A 19,664-nucleotide genomic window follows, 5' to 3' on the forward strand; every position below is an offset into this window, starting at 1 on the left:
AAATTCTAAAGGAAACTCTTACAGGTTACCTGTAGGCACAAAACTTAAGAACAGTTACATATTTACACATACACAATTTCAACATTTACATTTACCTATATACGATATCTAAGGGGTGGTATCCCTTGTGTAATGCGGGTAGACCTGCGTAAGACTGGTGCAGTGGGTAATGTACTGGATACACTACTGGGGGTTCTATGTAACACAGGGATACTAGACTGACTGTGAACGCTTAGACTCACTAAGGGCACAACAGGTTCACCACTGGCTGGGTGAGGGTTCTCTGGCTCCACTGCTGGTGTGCCATCTGCTACCCGATTTTCCTGATTCTCTTGAGTCACATCTTCCTGGGCTACCAATTGGGGAAACAGCAACACTGGCACCACTATAGCATCGCTCACTTTAGTCCAATTCGCAGGGAATTCTCCAAGCACTGTGCTGACCTTCTCTTCTTCCACTACAGGCTGGATGTTATCTGGTTCTTCTCTTCTTTCTTTTAACTGGTCAGGGCATAACTTCAAATGATCTCTCGATACAGCTGCTGAGGTCTCTCCTCCATCTTTACTTACAAGGCATACCTTAGTATTATCAAAATTTGAGGGCAGAATGGTATAAGGTTCAGCTTCCCATTGATCATCCAATTTGTGCAATCTTCTCTTTCTTTTCAAGACTTGCTCTCCCGGCGACAAAGGAACGGCAGGTGCGTTTTGATTGTAAAGCTTCTCCTGCTTTTGTCTCGCCTGGGCCAAACTCCTCTCCCCACATTCTTGAACTCTTCTGTACTGTTGCTGCCTCTCCATGTCCCAATCAGCATCTGGGGACGCTACTTCAGGTGTCAGGACTCCCATGTCTAAGTCAATAGGCAGCTTACCAGGTCTTGCTCTAATTAAATAGGCTGGGGTACAGTTGGTAGAGTTCACGGGAATATGGTTGTAGAGGTCTACCAGATCGGGCAACTTCTCTGGCCACAGATTCCTCTTCTCCAAGGGCAAAGTCTTCAGGAGATCCATCACTACCTGGTTCATCTTCTCGCACATGCCATTGGTCTGTGGGTGGTACGGCATTGTCCGGATCTTCTTACAACCATGCAGGTTACAGAACTCTTGGAACACTTCTGCATCGAAAGCTGGACCTTGATCTGTAAGCACTTTCTCCGGGTACCCATATGGCCTACAGAAGTGCTGCTGGAACGCTCTGGCTGCTGTCCTGGCGGTCTGATCTTTGACAGGAACAACTACCAGGAATCTTGAGTAGTGGTCCACAATAGTAAGAGCATAGATGTAGCCTGACCGGCTTGGAACCAGCTTCACATGGTCCAAGGCTACCAATTCAAGGGGCTGTTTGCTGATGATTGGCCCTTTCTGCGCAGGTTACATTGTCCACACTCCTGGCACCACCTCTCAATGGCTTTCCTCATACCAGCCCAGTAGAACCTCTCTCGGAGCAATATTTCCAATTTCTTCCATCCCAAGTGTCCAGCTCCATTGTGGTATGCTTCCAGAACCATTGATGCCTCTCTCTTTGGGACTATCACCTGCCAAACCAGCTCATGAGTGCAGGCATTGATACTCCTCTGACACAGCTTCCCTTCATAAATGAACAGCCGGCCTCTCTCCTTCCACAACTGCTGAGTTTCTTCAGGAGCATCCGACTCTGGACGTGAGTCAGCTTGTGTCAGCAGCTCCTTCACCAGGCGGACTGCAGGGTCACTATCTTGCGTTTCTGCCCAGTCATGATGGGGCAGCGGATTCAGGGTGACCTCCTTCAAGCCAGACCATCTGTTTCTCACTCCTTGAGCATGCTGGGCCACAAGTGGCCGGTGGAAGGGAGGTAGCTCTATCTCTTTGCCTCAGGGTCTTCTCCGGCATCTGGTAGGTTAGGCATTCTGGACAGCGCATCAGCTTGGCATTCTTGTGCCCTGCCCAGTACTTGATGGTAAACTCATAGTTCGATAGCCGAGCCATCCATCGCTGTTCCAGTGCACCAAATTTTGCAGTGTCCAAATGCGTCAACGGGTTGTTGTCCGTGAAGATAGTGAACTTGGCAGAGGCTAGGTAATGTTTGAACCGTTCGGTGACCGCCCAGACTATGGCAAGGAACTCCAGCTTGAAAGAACTGTAATTATCAGGGTTCCTTTCAGTGGAGCGCAGCTTCCTGCTGGCATAGGAGATCACTCTTTCTTTCCCATTCTGTACCTGCGACAGTACTGCTCCAAGTCCCACGTTGCTGGCATCTGTGTACAGCACAAAGGGTTTGTCCCAATCTGGGTAGGCCAGAACTTCGTCTCCTGTGAGAGCCATCTTCAATCTGGTGAAGGACCTTTCCAACTCTTCAGTCCACTCAAAGGTGGAATTTTTCTGTTTGGTCTTCTTGGACTGCCCCACCAGGAGATTTTGCATAGGGGTGGCTATTTCAGTAAAGCCCTTGATGAATCTTCGGTAGTAGCCTACCAGTCCAAGGAATTGGCGTACTTCATGAAGGTTGCTGGGCTTCGGTCAGTCCCGGATGACTGTGAACTTGTCAGGATCTGGTGCCACACCTTCTGCACTGACCACATGACCGAGGTACTGCACCTTGGGCTTCAAGAGGTGGCACTTGGAGGGCTTCACCTTCAGGCCAAAATTGGACAAAGCATCAAACACTTCAGCCAGGTGTTGCAGATGATCTTCATAGGTTTTGGAGAAAACAATGACATCATCCAGGTACAACAGGACCGTCTCAAAGTTCATGTGTCCCAGGCAGCACTCCATCAGCTGTTGAAATGTTCCTGGAGCAGTGCAGAGTCCAAATGGCATATCATTGAACTCACAGAGACCCATTGGAGTGGTAAATGCCGTTTTCTCCTTATCTGCCTCTGCCACGGGAACCTGCCAATACCCACTGGTGAGATCCAAGGTGGAAAAGTAATTAGCAGTTTTAAGTGCAGCTAAGGACTCCTCAATTCTGGGTAATGGGTAGGCATCTTTATGTGTAATGCTGTTAATTTTCCTGTAATCAACACACATTCTCATGGTACCATCCTTTTTCTTTACAAACACTATTGGAGCTGCCCAGGGGCTACAACTGTCTCTGATGACCCCTGCCTCCTTCATCTCTCTCAACATACTCTTAGCACACTGGTATTGTGTTGGGGGTATAGGTCTGTACCTCTCCTTTATGGGTGGATGGTCTCCCGTGGGTGTTTGCTGAATACCCGCTCATACTCTTGTGTTACTCTGTAAACCCCATTTTTCTGGTATGAAGGTGTAGAGTCAGTTCCCACCTGCAGTTGCCGACACCACTCCTCTGGCTGCTTCACAGAGCCATTGTCCTCCACCTTATCGGATGAGACCAAGGGTTCTGCTGCCTGCAAAGAGTTGTTACTAACGGTGAGCAGCTTAGCAACTGTGGCGTACCGAGGTATTGTGACTTTCTCTTCCCCACAATTCAAAAGACGTACAGGTACTCTCCCCTTTCGTACATCAACCACCCCTCTGGCTGTCAGGATAGTGGGCCTACTCTCGGAGTATACTGGTTCTACCAACACCTGTTAATCTCTCCCTCTAAGACCTATAGCTGCCCGACACCAAACCAACATTTCACATCTGGGGGGTATTGCAATGGGGAAGCATCACTCACTCTGACGCTGCCAATCTCTCCGCCAGAGAGTTCTACCTGTTGCCTTTGCATCAGGGCTCGGATCTCCTTCTGCAGGACACGTTGTTCTTCGGAACCAGCAGTCTCAGCCACCTGTTGCAACAAGACAATAACCTCGGACAGACAGTTTTCAATTACATTTGTACCAAGAGTCATCATGGGATTACATTCACGTCGGTCTGTAACAGGGTCTACCAAGCTGGGGTACCTCTTTCAGTACCACCCCGTGCTTTCGGAGGTCCGTTCTGCGTTGGCTGGAGTCTGAATGAATGACGCTGGCTGGAATTCCTTGGTTTCATGGGCGCATATAAAAGATCACTGCTTCTCCATGTATTTTCAGTCTGACAACACTTTACTCACAGGACACAGAATATATCACACAGATACAGAGGGCCGGCCAATAGAAAAGCGGCAGGTCAGACATGCATTACAAAAGCCGCAGGTGGCCAGAGCCTGCCGATGTTTACTGTGGGAATTACAAAGGTGGGGGGAGGGCGGACAAAAGGAGAATATCGTGTCCCCTCTGCCCAGGGGTGCAGCCTGTGGGCTGATGCATTAGGGACATGCATCTCACATAGAACCTATTATACATACATATAACTGCACAACATATTCTGGGTGCTGAGTGGTTCTGTAACACGTAACACGGTCAATATCAACAACTATTAAACCTTGAGACTTTAGCTCTATCCGCCCCACTTTGACAGTAATTTCTTTGCATCCTATCTGCGGTAAAGACTGACCATTACTAGAAACTACTGTCAGTTCATCAGTTGGGCCACAGGTAAGCACAGAATCAGCCCAATACCTCTTGTACAGAGTGTACGGCATAGTGGTCACCTGAGAGCCAGTGTCCAGCAAAGCGTTCATGGGGATGCTGTTGTGAGTTCATTTTTCCCTTCACCAGTGAGGTCTGATGAACTCCCTCTTCTGGCGAAGGAAGGTAGTGAGGCTGATTACCAAACAGCTGAGCAGGTAGATGATGACTGGGTCACAGGAATTGATGACTGGATATAAGGCAGCCGGCGCCCTGCTGCCTTGCCGGTGATTTTCCTGCTGGATTCTTGGAGACCAGTCTGATTTCTGCTTCTCAAAGCTAAGTTTTGCTCTGCCTTTTGTACACTTTAGTTCTGGTTTTGTTTGCCTTGTTTTTTGGAGTTCAGCCATCCCCGGCCGGGGGTGAGCTGAATTCCATTTTTGTCTCTGATCTGTTGATCTCTGGCTCTGTCTTCAGAATATACCTGAGTGCTGATATAGTCTTTTTGAAGCCTAGCGACTTCAGGGCCTGTTTTTCCTATCAGTCTGTTGGTTCATTTTTGGATAGGGTTTTTGCGGATTGCAGACAGCAGCTTTTCTATCCTGTCCTATTTAGTTAGCTTGGGCCCCATCATTTTCTCAACCTATCTTTCTATCTGTGTTAGTGTTTTTTCATCTTGCTTCACAGTCATTATATGTTGGGAACATTCAAAAAGAGAAAAAGAAGCCAGCTCACCTGAAGGCATGTGTAGTGGATAGCCCGGACCACGTGCAGTCTTCACGCAGTAACCAAGGGAAAAGAAAAAAGGTCTTGTCTAGCATTTTATCTAACGGCTGCAGAGTGGTTGCTAAAAAAGCCAACACCTTATCAGACATAGTGTCTCCTAGCTTTTTTAGCTCTAAAACTGGATCTCGGACATGGCTACACTGCTGCGGTTTTTACCGCTGTGGTACATCCAGATGCAGAACATGTGCACATTCTAATAATGTTCATTCCTTTTTTGATGGTACTAAGTGTAATGAACATAAAATAAAACAATATATCAATTGCAATAGTAAAAATGTAGTATATGTGATTGCTTGCTCCAAATGCAACTTGAGATATGTGGGCTGCACATCTCGCATGCTCAAGACTCGCATATCTGAACATATAACTGATATCTAATCTCCTTCCAGTATTAATCGCTCCATCTCATCTGCATCCAGACACTTCATTAATGAACACCAAAGAAGTACTGAATTTTTTCGTGTCATGGGTAGAGTTGAGCGATACCGTCCGATACTTCAAAGTATCGGATCGGAATGGATCGGCCGATCTTAAAAAAAAGTATCGGTATCGCCGATTCCGATACCGGAAGTCCCATTCAAGTCTATGGGACTTCCGGTATCGGAATAAGAAAAATCCTGTTTTTCCCTTGTACAGCCTCTCTGGGGTCTGTACGGGCCTTTCGGGGGGCTGTGCTGGCCTGCCAGGGGGTCTGTGCAGGCTCCGGTGGTCTGTGCCGGCCTGCCGGGGGGCTGTGCCGGCCTGCCAGGGGGGCTGTGCAGGCTCCGGTGGGCTGTGCCGGCCTGCCGGGGAGCTGTGCCGGCCTGCCGGGGGGCTGTGCAGGCTCCGGGGGGCTGTGCCGGCCTGCCGGGGGGCTGTGCAGGCTTCGGGGGTCTGTGCAGGCATCGTCCGATGGGACTACAAGTCCCATCGGGCGATGCCTGCTACCATGACAGTGATTGACACATTAGCCAATGATGGGACAGTAGTAGTCCCATCATCCGGCTAATGTGTTGAATGTAAAAAAAAAAAAAAAAATTACATGCTACATACATACAACATGCATACTACATACATGCTACATTCATACTACATATATACTACATGCAACATACATACTACATACATACTACATGCAACATACATACTACATATATACTACATGCATGCAACATGCATACTACATATATACTACATGCAACATACATACTACATATATACTACATACATACTACATATATACTACATGCATGCTACATACATACTACATACATACTACATATATGCTACATACATACTACATGCTACATACATACTACATATATACTACATGCATGCTACATACATACTACATGCTACATACATACTACATATATACTACATACATACCACATACATACTACATACATACTACATGCTACATACATACTACATATATACTACATGCATGCTACATACATACTACATGCTACATACATACTACATATATACTACATACTACATACATACTACATGCATGCTACATACATACTACATGCTACATACATACTACATATATACTACATGCATGCTACATACATACTACATGCTACATACATACTACATATATACTACATACATACTACATACATACTACATGCTACATACATACTACATATATACTACATGCATGCTACATACATACTACATGCTGCATACATACTACATACATACTACATACATACTACATGCATGCTACATACATACTACATGCTACATACATACTACATATATACTACATGCATGCTACATACATACTACATGCTACATACATACTACATATATACTACATGCATGCTACATACATACTGCATGCTACATGCATGCTACATACATACTACATACATACTACATGCTACATACATACCACATATATACTACATACATACTACATACAATACATTCATACAATACATACATAGACATACAGTACATATAACATAGAGTAACATACTTACCAATACTTGTCACATTGTTCCCCGAAGCCATTGTCTTTTACGGAATAAATATTAACATAACAAACCACAAAAATACTCACCCACGATCTTCCCACACAGCAATGGCATAAAGTGAGACTAGGGACTTTTTTTTTTTAAGTGGCGGAGGAATACAGTGCGGAAGGATACCTACCTTCCGTCATTGGATTCCTGCAGCTCGTAGAGAACGGCAGCAACAGCTGATGCTGCAGTTCTCTACCCAAGATCGTCGTGGGACACACTCGTGGACTGCTTCGGATCGTGGGTGAGTATTTTTGTGGTTTGTTATGTTAATATTTATTCCGTAAAAGACAATGGCTTCGGGGAACAATGTGACAAGTATTGGTAAGTATGTTACTCTATGTTATATGTACTGTATGTCTATGTATGTATTGTATGAATGTATTGTATGTAGTATGTATGTAGTATATATGTGGTATGTATGTAGCATGTAGTATGTATGTAGTATGTATGTAGCATGCATGTAGCATGCAGTATGTATGTAGCATGCATGTAGTATATATGTAGTATGTATGTAGCATGTAGTATGTATGTAGCATGCATGTAGTATATATGTAGTATGTATGTAGCATGTAGTATGTATGTAGCATGCATGTAGTATGTATGTAGTATGTATGTAGTATATATGTAGTATGTATGTAGCATGTAGTATGTATGTAGCATGCATGTAGTATATATGTAGTATGTATGTAGCATGTAGTATGTATGTAGCATGCATGTAGTATGTATGTAGTATGTATGTAGTATATATGTAGTATGTATGTAGCATGTAGTATGTATGTAGCATGCATGTAGTATATATGTAGTATGTATGTAGCATGTAGTATGTATGTAGCATGCATGTAGTATGTATGTAGTATGTATGTAGCATGTAGTATGTATGTAGCATGCATGTAGTATATATGTAGTATGTATGTAGTATGTATGTAGTATGTATGTAGTATGTATGTAGTATATATGTGTTATGTATGTAGTATGTATGTAGTATATATGTGGTATGTATGTAGTATGTATGTAGTATGTATGTAGTATGTATGTAGCATGTAGTATGTATGTAGCATGCATGTAGTATGTATGTAGTATTTTTTTTTTTTTTTTTTTAACATTTAACACATTAGCCGGATGATGGGACTACTACTGTCCCATCATTGGCTAATGTGTCAATCACTGTCATGGTAGCAGGCATCGCCAGATGGGACTTGTAGTCCCATCGGACGATGCTTGCACAGACCCCCGGACATCAGCACAGCCCCCCGGCAGGCCGGCACAGCCCCCCGGCAGGCCGGTACAGACCCCCACAGGGTGCACAGACCACCGGCAGGCCGGCACAGCCCCCCCGGCAGGCCGGTACAGACCCCCACAGGGTGCACAGACCACCGGCAGGCCGGCACAGCCCCCCGGAAGGCCGGTACAGACCCCGGGCAGTCCACACAGCCCCCCCGGCAGGCCGGCACAGCCCCCCGGCAGGCCGGCAGAGACCCCCGGAAGGCCCGAAATGACGGCGCATCATGATGCGCACACACCGCGCATCATGATGACGTCAGGCTGTCAATCAACTTTGAACTTCCGATTCCGATGCCGACTTCCGATATTGAAAAAATATCAGAAGTCGGTATCGGAATTCCGATACAGCAAGTATCGGCCGATACCCGATACTTGCGGTATCGGAATGCTCAACACTAGTCATGGGCATTGAGAGAATAACACCACATATAAGAGGTGGAGATCTGAAAAAACGTCTTCTAACACGCGAAGCATATTGGATTTTCTATCTAAATACATGCTTTCCAAATGGATTGAATGCCAGAAGAGAAATTATGTTTCATTATTGATGTTATTACTATAATTGTATTTATATATATATATGCACAAAAAAACTTTAAAAAAAAAAAAATTATTTTTTTTCATTTTTTTATTTTTCTTTTTGGCTCCCCCCTCTTTTCACAAAAATTGTGTTTTTCTTTGTAACATTATTTTTTTTATATCTCACACATGTTTCCCTCTCCCCCTTTTTTTTTTTTTTCTCTCCCTTCACACCACGTGTTTGTAATTTACTGGGTGTAAAGAGTATATATTGCAGTAACACCCAGGGGAAGTAGTTTTGAGAAAGAACAAGCTATCTACTACTTGTTACTCATGTGAACACAATATTTTTTGCTCTGTTTTGGACTTGTTTTTAACAATAAATTGGACTTGAATTTGCAAAGCTGGACCTTTTTTCTTTTCCCATTATATGTTGGGGGCTGCCTATTGCTTTGGGGTCTGCTCTGGGGCAGTTTAGATTTCCCCTTTCTGTCTTTAGGCTAATTTAGTTCTCCGGCTGTGATCGAGGGGTCTAGGGCACCGTAGGAACCCCCCACGGCTACTGCTAGTTGTTGTGGATAGGTTCAGGGGTCTGCAATCCGCTAGCTTCCAACTTCTCTGGTTTTCTGGACTTAGCTATTATGTTTGTTTTTTCCTCCTTCGGTGACTCATCCATAACAGAATCACCGGACATACCGCAGCTCCTAGGGTACTCAATAGCAGGAAAGAATTGTAAAAAAAAAAAAAAAGGGTGTCAGAATTTCCTTGTGTATATTTTTTCCTCTATATCTCTGAGGCCGTAGGGGGAATTTTTTTTTCTCTCAATGGAGATGAAGCAATTGTCTGATCGTGCGGAAGTGCGGGGAATTTCCGCCTATCTTACTCATTCACATGCTGCTGAACCAAAGTTCCCCACTCCTGATGTGTTTTTTGGGGATCGGTCTAAATTTTTGAATTTCAAGAATAATTGTAAATTATTTTTTGCCTTGAAGCCTAACTCGTCGGGGAGCTCCGCGCAGCCGGTTAAAATTGTCATCTCTTTGCTGCACGGCGATCCCCAGGATTGGGCGTTTTCTTTGAAACCTGATGATCCTATTCTAAATAATGTGGATGCATTTTTTCAAACCTTGGGGTTGTTGTATGATGAACCTAATGCTATTGATCAGGCTGAAAAGGACCTGTTGGCATTGAGCCAGGGTCGGGATTCTGCATAGTTTTACTGTCAAAAATTCTGAAAGTGGGCGGTCCTTACTACCTGGAATGATGATGCCTTGGCAGCTCTCTTTCGGAAAGGTTTGTCAGAAACCGTAAAAGATACTATGGTGGGATTTCCTGTTCCCTCTGGTCTTGACGATTCTATGTCATTAGCCATTCAGGTTGATCGGCGTTTGCGTGAACGCAAGACCGCACGAAAGGTGTTGCCACCTGTTGAACAAATGTCTGAACCTATGCAATGTGATAGAGTTTTGTCCAGGGCGGAACGTCAGGAGTTCAGAAGGCATAATAAGCTGTGTTTTTTTTGTGGCGATGCCTCGCATATTATTTCTGTCTGCCCTAAACGAGAGAAACGTTGTGCTCACACGTTTTCTGTGGGTGGTGTTCAACCTAAGTTTCTTCTGGCAATTGCTCTGATCTGCTCCCTGTCCACATTTTCCGCCAAGGCTTTTGTGGATTTGGGAGCAGCTCTGAACCTGATGGACTTGGATTTTGCTAAACGTTGTGGATTTCCTATGACGCCTTTGTGGACGTCTATCCCTTTGAGGGGGATTGATGCGACTCCTTTGGCGAAAAATAAACCTCAGTTTTGGACCCATGTGGTAATGCGGGTCGCCCCAGACCATCAAGAAAATTGCAGATTTTTGGTGTTGCATGATACCATTGTTCTGGGGTTTCCCTGGATGCAAATCCATAATCCAGTTTTGGATTGGAAATCTGTGTCTGTGATGAGTTGGGGTTGTCGGTGTGCCCTTAGTGATGCTCCTGTTTTCTCCACCTCTCCCCAGTCGCATGATGTTCCTGACTATTTGGCTGACTTTTATGATGTATTTAGCGAGAATGAGTCTGCGTCTTTGCCTCCTGCATATGACTGTGCAATTGAGCTGAGCCCGGGGTGTAAATTTCCCAAGGGTCGGCTTTTCAATTTATCTGTACCCGAGCACGAGGCTATGCGATCCTATATTAAGGAGTCGTTGGAGAAGGGTCATATTAGACCATCCTCTTCACCCTTAGGTGCTGGGGTTTTTTTCGTGGCTAAAAAAGATGGTTCATTAAGGCCTTGTATTGACTATCGTGCCCTCAACAAAATTACTGTTAAATATCAGTATCCGTTACCCCTGATTTCTGATCTATTCTCCAAAGTTAAAGGTGCTTGCTGGTTTACCAAGCTTGACCTCAGGGGGGCGCATAATCTTATTCGCATTAAGCATGGGGATGAATGGAAGACGGCGTTTAATACTCCTGAGGGACATTTTGAGTACCTGGTGATGCCTTTTGGGCTCACTAATGCCCCTTCTGTTTTCCAATCCTTCATGAACGATATTTTCCGAGACTTTGTGGATAAATTTTTGATTATCTATCTGGATGATAATTTGATCTTTTCCAAGGATTGGGACTCTCATGTGGAACATGTTCGGACTGTGTTCCGGATTTTGAGGGAGAATTCCCTGTATGTCAAGGGATCGAAATGCCTTTTTAGGGTACAGAGGATTTCATTTTTGGGATTCATTTTGTCTCTGTCAACTATAGAAATGGACCCGGCCAAGGTACGGGCCATTTATGATTGGGTTCAGCCCACTTCGTTGAAGGCCCTCCAGAAGTTTTTGGGTTTTGCTAATTTTTATCCGAAATTTATAGCTAATTTTTCTAGTATTGCCAAGCCATTGACTGATTTGACTAAGAAGGGTGCTGATGTGCTGAATTGGTCTCTGGAGGCTGTTTCTTCCTTTCAGGAGCTGAAGCGAAGATTCACTTCTGCTCCGGTTCTGCAACAACCTGATGTCTCACTCCCGTTTCAGGTAGAGGTGGACGCCTCTGAGATTGGTGCAGGAGCTGTTTTGTCCCAAAAAGATCCTGTGACATCTAAAATGATTCTCTGTGCTTTCTTTTCCCGAAAGTTCTCCCCATCCGAACGTAACTATGATGTGGGGAATCGGGAACTGTTGGCCATGAATTGGGCATTTGAGGAGTGGAGACATTGGTTGGAGGGAGCTAAACACCAGGTCGTGGTCCTTACTGACCACAAGAATTTGATTTACCTGTAGTCGGCCAAACTCTTGAATCCTAGACAGGCTAGGTGGGCCTTGTTTTTCACACGTTTTGATTTTGTGGTCTCTTTTCTTCCTGGCACTAAGAATGTCAAGGCAGACACCCTCTCTAGGAGTTTCTTTGCTGATTCTCCTGTTGTGACCAAGCCTGCTACCATCTTAGGCAAGGGGGTAGTTCTTTCTGCCATCTCGCCCGATTTGAGACGTGCTGTGGAAGAGTTTCAAGAGGACAAACCTGAGCGTTGTCCCAGTGGAAAGTTGTATGTTCCTGACCAGTGGAGGAAGAGAGTGATGTCTGAAGTTCATTGCTCTGCATTGGCTGGTCATCCAGGTATTTTTGGTACTAGAGATCTGGTGAGTCGGTCTTTTTGGTGGCCCACCTTGTCTCGTGATGTCAGGAATTTTGTGCAGTCCTGTGGGACTTGCTCCCGGTCTAAACCTTGTTCTCGCTCTAGTGGGTTGTTGATGCCTTTGCCGGTGCCCAAGAGGCCATGGACCCATATTTCAATGGATTTTATCTCTGATGTGCCTGTCTCTCAGAGAATGACCGTTATTTGGGTGATTTGTGATAGATTCTCTAAGATGGTCAATCTTGTACCACTCCCTAAGTTGCCATCTTCCTCTGAGTTGGTGCCCTTGTTTTTGCAACAGGTAGTTCGCTTGCACAGGATTCCTGAGAACATTGTGTCTGACAGAGGAGTTCAGTTTGTGTCTAGATTTTGGAGGACTTTCTGTTCCAAGCTGGGAATTCAGTTGTCCTACTCCTCTGCGTTTCACCCTCAGACCAACGGGCAGACGGAGAGAACAAACCAGACTTTGTAGTCGTATTTGAGATGTTTTATTTCGGCTGATCAGGATGATTGGGTTTCATTTTTGCCCTTGGTCGAATTTGCTTTAAATAATAGAGCTAGTTCTGCCACTTTGATGTCACCTTTTTTTTGTAAGTTTGGGTTTCATCCTCGATTTTCTTCAGGGCAGGTGGAGCCTTCTGCCTGCCCAGGTGTTGACACTGTGGTGGAGAGAATGCACCAGATCTGGGACCAAGTGGTGGATAAGTTATCTCTCTCCCAGGAAAAGGCCCAGCGGTTTTCCAACCGTCATAGGACCATTGGTCCCCAGTTTAAGGTGGGTGATACGGTTTGGTTGTCATAAAAAAATATCGCTATGAAGGTGGCTTCTCCTAAGTTTAAGCCTAGATTTATTGGACCTTACAAGATTTTGGAGATTATTAATCCGGTCTCTTTTTGGTTGGCTCTTCCTGTCACGTTTAAGATTCATAATGTGTTCCATAAGTCCTTGTTGAAGAGGTTTGTTGAACCAGTAGTTCCTGGGGTGGCACCTGCTGACCCTGTATTGGTTGAAGGTAACATGGAATATGAGGTAGAGAAGATACTGGATTCCCGTCTGGCTAGACGGAGACTCCAGTATTTGGTTAAGTGGAAGGGTTATGGTCAGGATGATAATTCCTGGGTCTCTGCCTCTGATATTCATGCCGAAAGATTGGTGCGTGCCATTCATCGGGCTCACCCTGATCACCCTGGTGGCATGGATGAGGGTTCGGTGACCCCTCCTCAAGGGGGAGGTACTGTTGTGAGTTCATTTTTCCCTTCACCAGTGAAGTCTGATGAACTCCCTCTTCTGGCAAAGGAAGGTAGTGAGGCTGATTACCAAACAGCTGAGCAGGTAGATGATGACTGGGTCACAGGAATTGATGACTAGATATAAGGCAGCCGACGTCCTGCTGCCTTGCCGGTGATTTTCCTGCTGGATTCTTGGAGACCAGTCTGATTTCTGCTTCTCAAAGCTAAGTTTTGCTCTGCCTTTTGTACACTTTAGTTCTGGTTTTGTTTGCCTTGTTTTTTGGAGTTCAGCCATCCCCGGCCGGGGGTGAGCTGACTTCCATTTTTGTCTCTGATCTGTTGATCTCTGGCTCTGTCTTCAGAAAATACCTGAGTGCTGATATAGTCTTTTTGAAGCCTAGCGACTTCAGGGCCTGTTTTTCCTATCAGTCTGTTGGTTCATTTTTGGATAGGGTTTTTGCGGATTGCAGACAGCAGCTTTTCTATCCTGTCCTATTTAGTTAGCTTGGGCCCCATCATTTGCTCAACCTATCTTTCTATCTGTGTTAGTGTTTTTTCATCTTGCTTCACAGTCATTATATGTTGGGGCTGCCTATTGCTTTGGGGTCTGCTCTGGGGCAGTTTAGATTTCCCCTTTCTGTCTTTAGGCTAATTTAGTTCTCCGGCTGTGATCGAGGGGTCTAGGGCACCGTAGGAACCCCCCACGGCTACTGCTAGTTGTTGTGGATAGGTTCAGGGGTCTGCCATCCGATAGCTTCCAACTTCTCTGGTTTTCTGGACTTAGCTATTATTTTTGTTTTTCCTCCTTCGGTGACTCATCCATAACAGGATGCCGTCAATCACCACTGGAAGGATTGGTCTCCCTCCAACATACTTGGCTCTCCAGTTCCTTGGGCCTGGGGATCCTATTCCTGGGGGTTGGCCCTCTGCCCCAGGGGTTGCTCATTTAAAGGACAATATCTTGCAAGATGACCGGCCTTGTAGCAGCGACGACAGATGGGACGTCCGTCCTGGTCATAGCGATCGTTGTTCCTCCCTCGAAGTGGTGGGGCTCTCCTCCTCCTAAGCCACGGGACATCCTCTGGACTAGAAGCAAGCTGGATCTTTTCTTTGGAGGACACCTGCAGGGACTGCACTGTCTTGGTAAGTGCAGCCATCCCTTTGGTCAACTCCTGGACCTGAAGACGAAGCTCCTCAGTTGGGTCTTTATCCAGAGTCTGTGCATCAGCCTCCACAGGGATGGAAGGAAAAGATGTTGCTTCCTGATGGTAGGTGATCGCTGGGCGCCTAGAGGGCGCTGGACGGCTGTCAGTGGACTCCTGCAGTACCCGAATAGCCCTGTCCTTAAAATCAGCAAAGACCAGATCAGGGTTTTGCAGGGTTATAATACGCAACTGTCCTCTGTGGGTACTGGATAGGAGTCCTTCAATGAACTGCTCCTTTAACAGTTTATCTTCCTCCTTCACACTGTCAGGATCAACTTGCTTAATTGCTTGCAGCGCCTCCTGCAGGTTGAGAGCATAATCCCTGATACTGTCCTGCGCCTTCTGTTTACAGCCAAAGAACCTCATCTTGATTTCAGCTGCAGTGCGAGTGTCAAAGGTGCTTCTCAGCTTGGCCAGGATCTTTGCAACAGTCTCTTTATCAGTGTCCTGCCAGGCTTTCACCTCTCTCTGTGCTGCACCCGTTAGCTGTCCAATCAGGATATTCACTTTCTGGTTTTCAGACAGAGGGTATACTTTAAACAAACTGCACAGTCTCTCTTTAAATTCACTCAGGGTATGCGACTCACCCGAGTACTGCGGTAGCCAGGCCGCTCCCGGTATGTAGGGCATAGACAGCGGCATTATGGAGACTGCCGCGGTGGGCGCTCCTCCTTGCGGTGCTGCGGGGTTGGCAACGGCGCCTGCCGCTGCATTGCCATCTGGCGCTGACATCCTCTTCCCCCTAGTTAACGTTAGCCAGGGCCGGGGGTTATGTGAGCTTACCGGCGGCCGCTTCACAGGCCCGACACTCCGGGCTGTAGGCCTCAGCTCCTCCTCCTCTAGCGCGCTGTCCTCTCTTCCCGCGCGGCACTTCGCTTCTTCGCGCTCTGCGGCAGGCTCCGCCCACGAAGGCCCGTCTCTTTCTTCCCGCGCGCCAAGCAGCGCGGCAATGGCGGCAATTGAAGCCAATTTCACACAGTCTTTTTCACAAATACAGTTTATGGCACACAGGACCCAGGGGTACCGGGCTCCGTAATCCTCTTCGTGACGCCAAGTTGGGGCGCGCTCGCAGTGCTGTGAGGTATTCGGTACCGGGCCGGTGTCAGCGGGATGTATCACAGCAGCGGTGACCCAGTCCGTGGCCCTGGGCGCCCAAGTAATGGGGAAATGTAGTTAATGGAATGGAATAGTTCGTGACGCCATCTGTGGTGCTCGGCAAGGGAGGTGTTAAACAGACGCTGCATGCAGATCTGCGGGGACTGATGGTAGGGTGCAGCAAGGTGTAAAAGCTCCCCACAGGTGAAGCTATAGTCCCAGGGCAGTGTAGAGGTGGTTGGCACAGGGATGTAGCAGTGCCGTAAGGGTAGGAAGCAGACAAGACACAGCGGGGTGCAATTTCTGTACCTTTACTTGATAACTGCAGTCCAGGGTCCTGATTACAGATGGTAATGGAGCAGGCTAGCCTGGAAGCAATTCATAGATTCTCTCTCAGCAGACAGGCTGTGCAGTCTCCTTCCTAGCGCCTATTTGAATGAAGTACTCCAAGTACTGAGTTACTCTGAAGTTCCTCCTGTCAGATGTTCCCAAGAACCTTACTTGCACAGCAGACAGCTGTAGCCTATCTCGGGGGTCCTTTCTCCTGAGTCCCATCTCTCTATCCAAGCTGCTGTTGTGCCTCAAGTCTTAGATGGGAGTAGGGCATTTACAGTCTCCTACTCCTCTGGTATATGCTGCAGGACCGTTAGTATCCGTACAACCGTGGAGACCAGGCTCCAGTTTATGCGCGCTCAAGCTGAGGGAGCTCTCCTTTCCCAGCTCAACCTCCAGCTTCTCTCTACACGTCTGCACACTTCACCCTCCGCAGACTAACCGACCACTCCTTCCTCTTGGCCCTCAGAGGGCACCCCTCCCCTTAATCCTGGTTCAGAGTTCCCACTGCTGGCCTGGAGTGGAACTGTATTGCATGTATGGATTGACTGCGAGAGACACCCATCATTGCCTCCAAGCCTGGCATTACCCTCCCCTGGAGGAAGGCAAAGCCACTGTGGTGGCCATACTCCTGGGGGCGCCACAGACGTAGCAGTGCTGGGGAGGTTGCAGCAAGAAGGCAAGGACACAATAGGTTGCAGTTTGTTTACCGTTACTTGGCAAATGCAGTCCAGGGTCCTGAGTACAGATAGCACAGGAGCAGGCTAGCCTGGAAGCAAATCAGGAATTACTCTGGCAGATGGGTTGTGCTGTCTCCTTACTAGCGCTCTCTATGAAGTACTCCCAGTACTGAGTTACACTGGAGTTCCTCCTTTCTGATGTTATCCACACTCCACTCGCATTGCAGACAGCCGTAGTCTTCTATCTCTCTTGGCTCACCCATCGCTGTTGTGCCTCCGAGGATTATGTGGGAATAGGGCATTTACAGCTTCCTATTCCTCTGGTTTCTGGTGCAGGACCATTAGTATCCATACACCCTTGGAGACCAGGCTCCAGATCATGCACTATCACTGGGACTGAGCTCTCCACTCTCCTCAGTCTCCCCAGCTCTTCTCCTCCACGTCTGCACACGACGCCCTCCTCACACTAACTGACTCACTCCTTCCTGGCCCCTCAGTTCTGGATTCAGAGCTCCCTCTGCTGACCCGGAGTGGGAACTGTGTTGCATGCAGTGATTAACTGCCAGAGAGACCCTTCATTGCTGCCAGGCGTGACTTCACTCTCCCTAGGAGGAAGGCAATGCCACTGTGGTGACCATACTCCTGGGGGCGCCACACATGCATATCTCTGCTCCGTACACCTTCTACACACATGGCTCCCCTTTGTACACCTCATACACACAGTTCTGCTACATCCACACTGTAAACCCCTCCTGACCCCACACAGAAACTTCACCTCATCCAGCCACCACCATGATAACCAGCACAGCAGAGTCCTGCAGCCACTGAAGCCCCTGATCATGTGACCCCTGACTCTGCCCCTCCTGTGACTTCATCACAGGTCCTGAGCGCACAGAATAGCCCAGGATGACTTTGCTGGCTGAGAGGTGGGGGGCCCACTGCTGACACTGGGGTCCCCCACGCCTTCTCAGGGGCCCATAGCGGCGGGCAGCAGAGTAGGGAGATCGATTCTCCCTGCTCTGCCACAGAATAGTGGTGTATTGTAGTGTAGCTCCGGTGGGCCCCCTCAGAGCACGGGGCCCGGGGCCACTGCCCCCCCCCTGCCCCCTGGGTACATCAAGGCGGCATTGCAAAAACATAAACAGCGGCAGCAGTGTAAGTGGCATATGCAATTTTTATGAGACATTTAACACATTTTTTAGACCAGCCCATGCACCAGCAGAACAAGTCTGACACATTGTGAACAACTGGATAGGATGGTGCAGGAGTATCTAGATCTCTATATCAATGCCATCAGGGGGGTTTGGACCCTTTTACATATTTTGTCTTCAAAAATGGAAGTGTGGCCTAAGCTTGCCTGTCACGGATTGGAGGTTTTGGCATGTGCGTCAGCCAGCGTTCTCTCAGAACATGTCATTAGCGCTACTGGTGGTGTCCTGACGGATAAGGGCATCCGGATGTCCCCTCAAAGTATAGACTGGCTTACTTTAATTAAAATGAACAAGTCATGGATCCCCAAAGACTTTTGCACCCCAGCCGCAGATTGGGCAGACTAGGCGATGGGGTTGTTTTTAGAGCGCTGAATTGATCTTGCGTTATTGCAGTTTGTGCCATCTTTGTGGTGTCTTCTGTGCCTGCTGATGCTACTTCTGCTGATGTTACAAACAATTTTTTTGAAAAGCGGAGACGCCAAGTTGGGTCCATCTGGTGGGTTGCCTGTGCAAGTAGGGCTTCCAGGCAGGCCTGCTCTTACTTTTAGTCAACTACCCGTGTTACTTGCCTTACATTTTACTACCAATAGTATAGTCTATGAAACTGATGTTTGTGTCATCTCAGTGTGGCTGGGGAAAAAAAAAATTGAAGGTGGTGCATGAGTTATCAGGTCTCCCATCTAAGTAGGCTTACACCGCTCCCTTAACCACCAGATCCTCATTAAAACTTGTCTATGTGTTTGATTTGGCTTCCCATTGAATCTAATGGCGTTCGGTTAAATTCATCGAACTGTTCATCGAACATGTTCAGCGAACGTCAAACCTTAAAAGATTCACTCATCTCTAGTTATTAGCTCCAAAAGGCATAAAAAGAGAAAAATTCAGAGTGACCACCACTCTCTCCCCTGACCTCAGCCCTCTTGGGAACCTGCGGAGTATCCTCAAGCAAAAGATCTATGAGAGTAGGAGGTCGTTCAAATCAAAACAACAGCTCTTGGGGCGATTCAAACATCCTGCATATAACTACAAGCAGAAACTTTCCAAACACTCCCAAGATCAATGGAGGCCAGGATTGTGAAGATGACATCGTAGAATGCACTGATATTACATGTAACTTGGCCTCTCAGATGTTTTGGATTGGAAAAGTTTTGATTTCACTAAAGGTGACCTCTAATGCTGCAAATTCTACAAATGACCATTTTCAGTTCTTTAGAACCTATCCAAGGTTAGGAAACTCTTTTGTTCAGAAGAATTGAGGCATTTTGAGGTTTTTTTTAGTTTTGAAAGAAAACCTGTTATC

Source organism: Dendrobates tinctorius, unplaced genomic scaffold, assembly GCF_039654945.1.
Source record: "Dendrobates tinctorius isolate UK_male_01 unplaced genomic scaffold, ASM3965494v1 ptg000216l, whole genome shotgun sequence".
Classification (NCBI taxonomy): domain Eukaryota; kingdom Metazoa; phylum Chordata; class Amphibia; order Anura; family Dendrobatidae; genus Dendrobates; species Dendrobates tinctorius.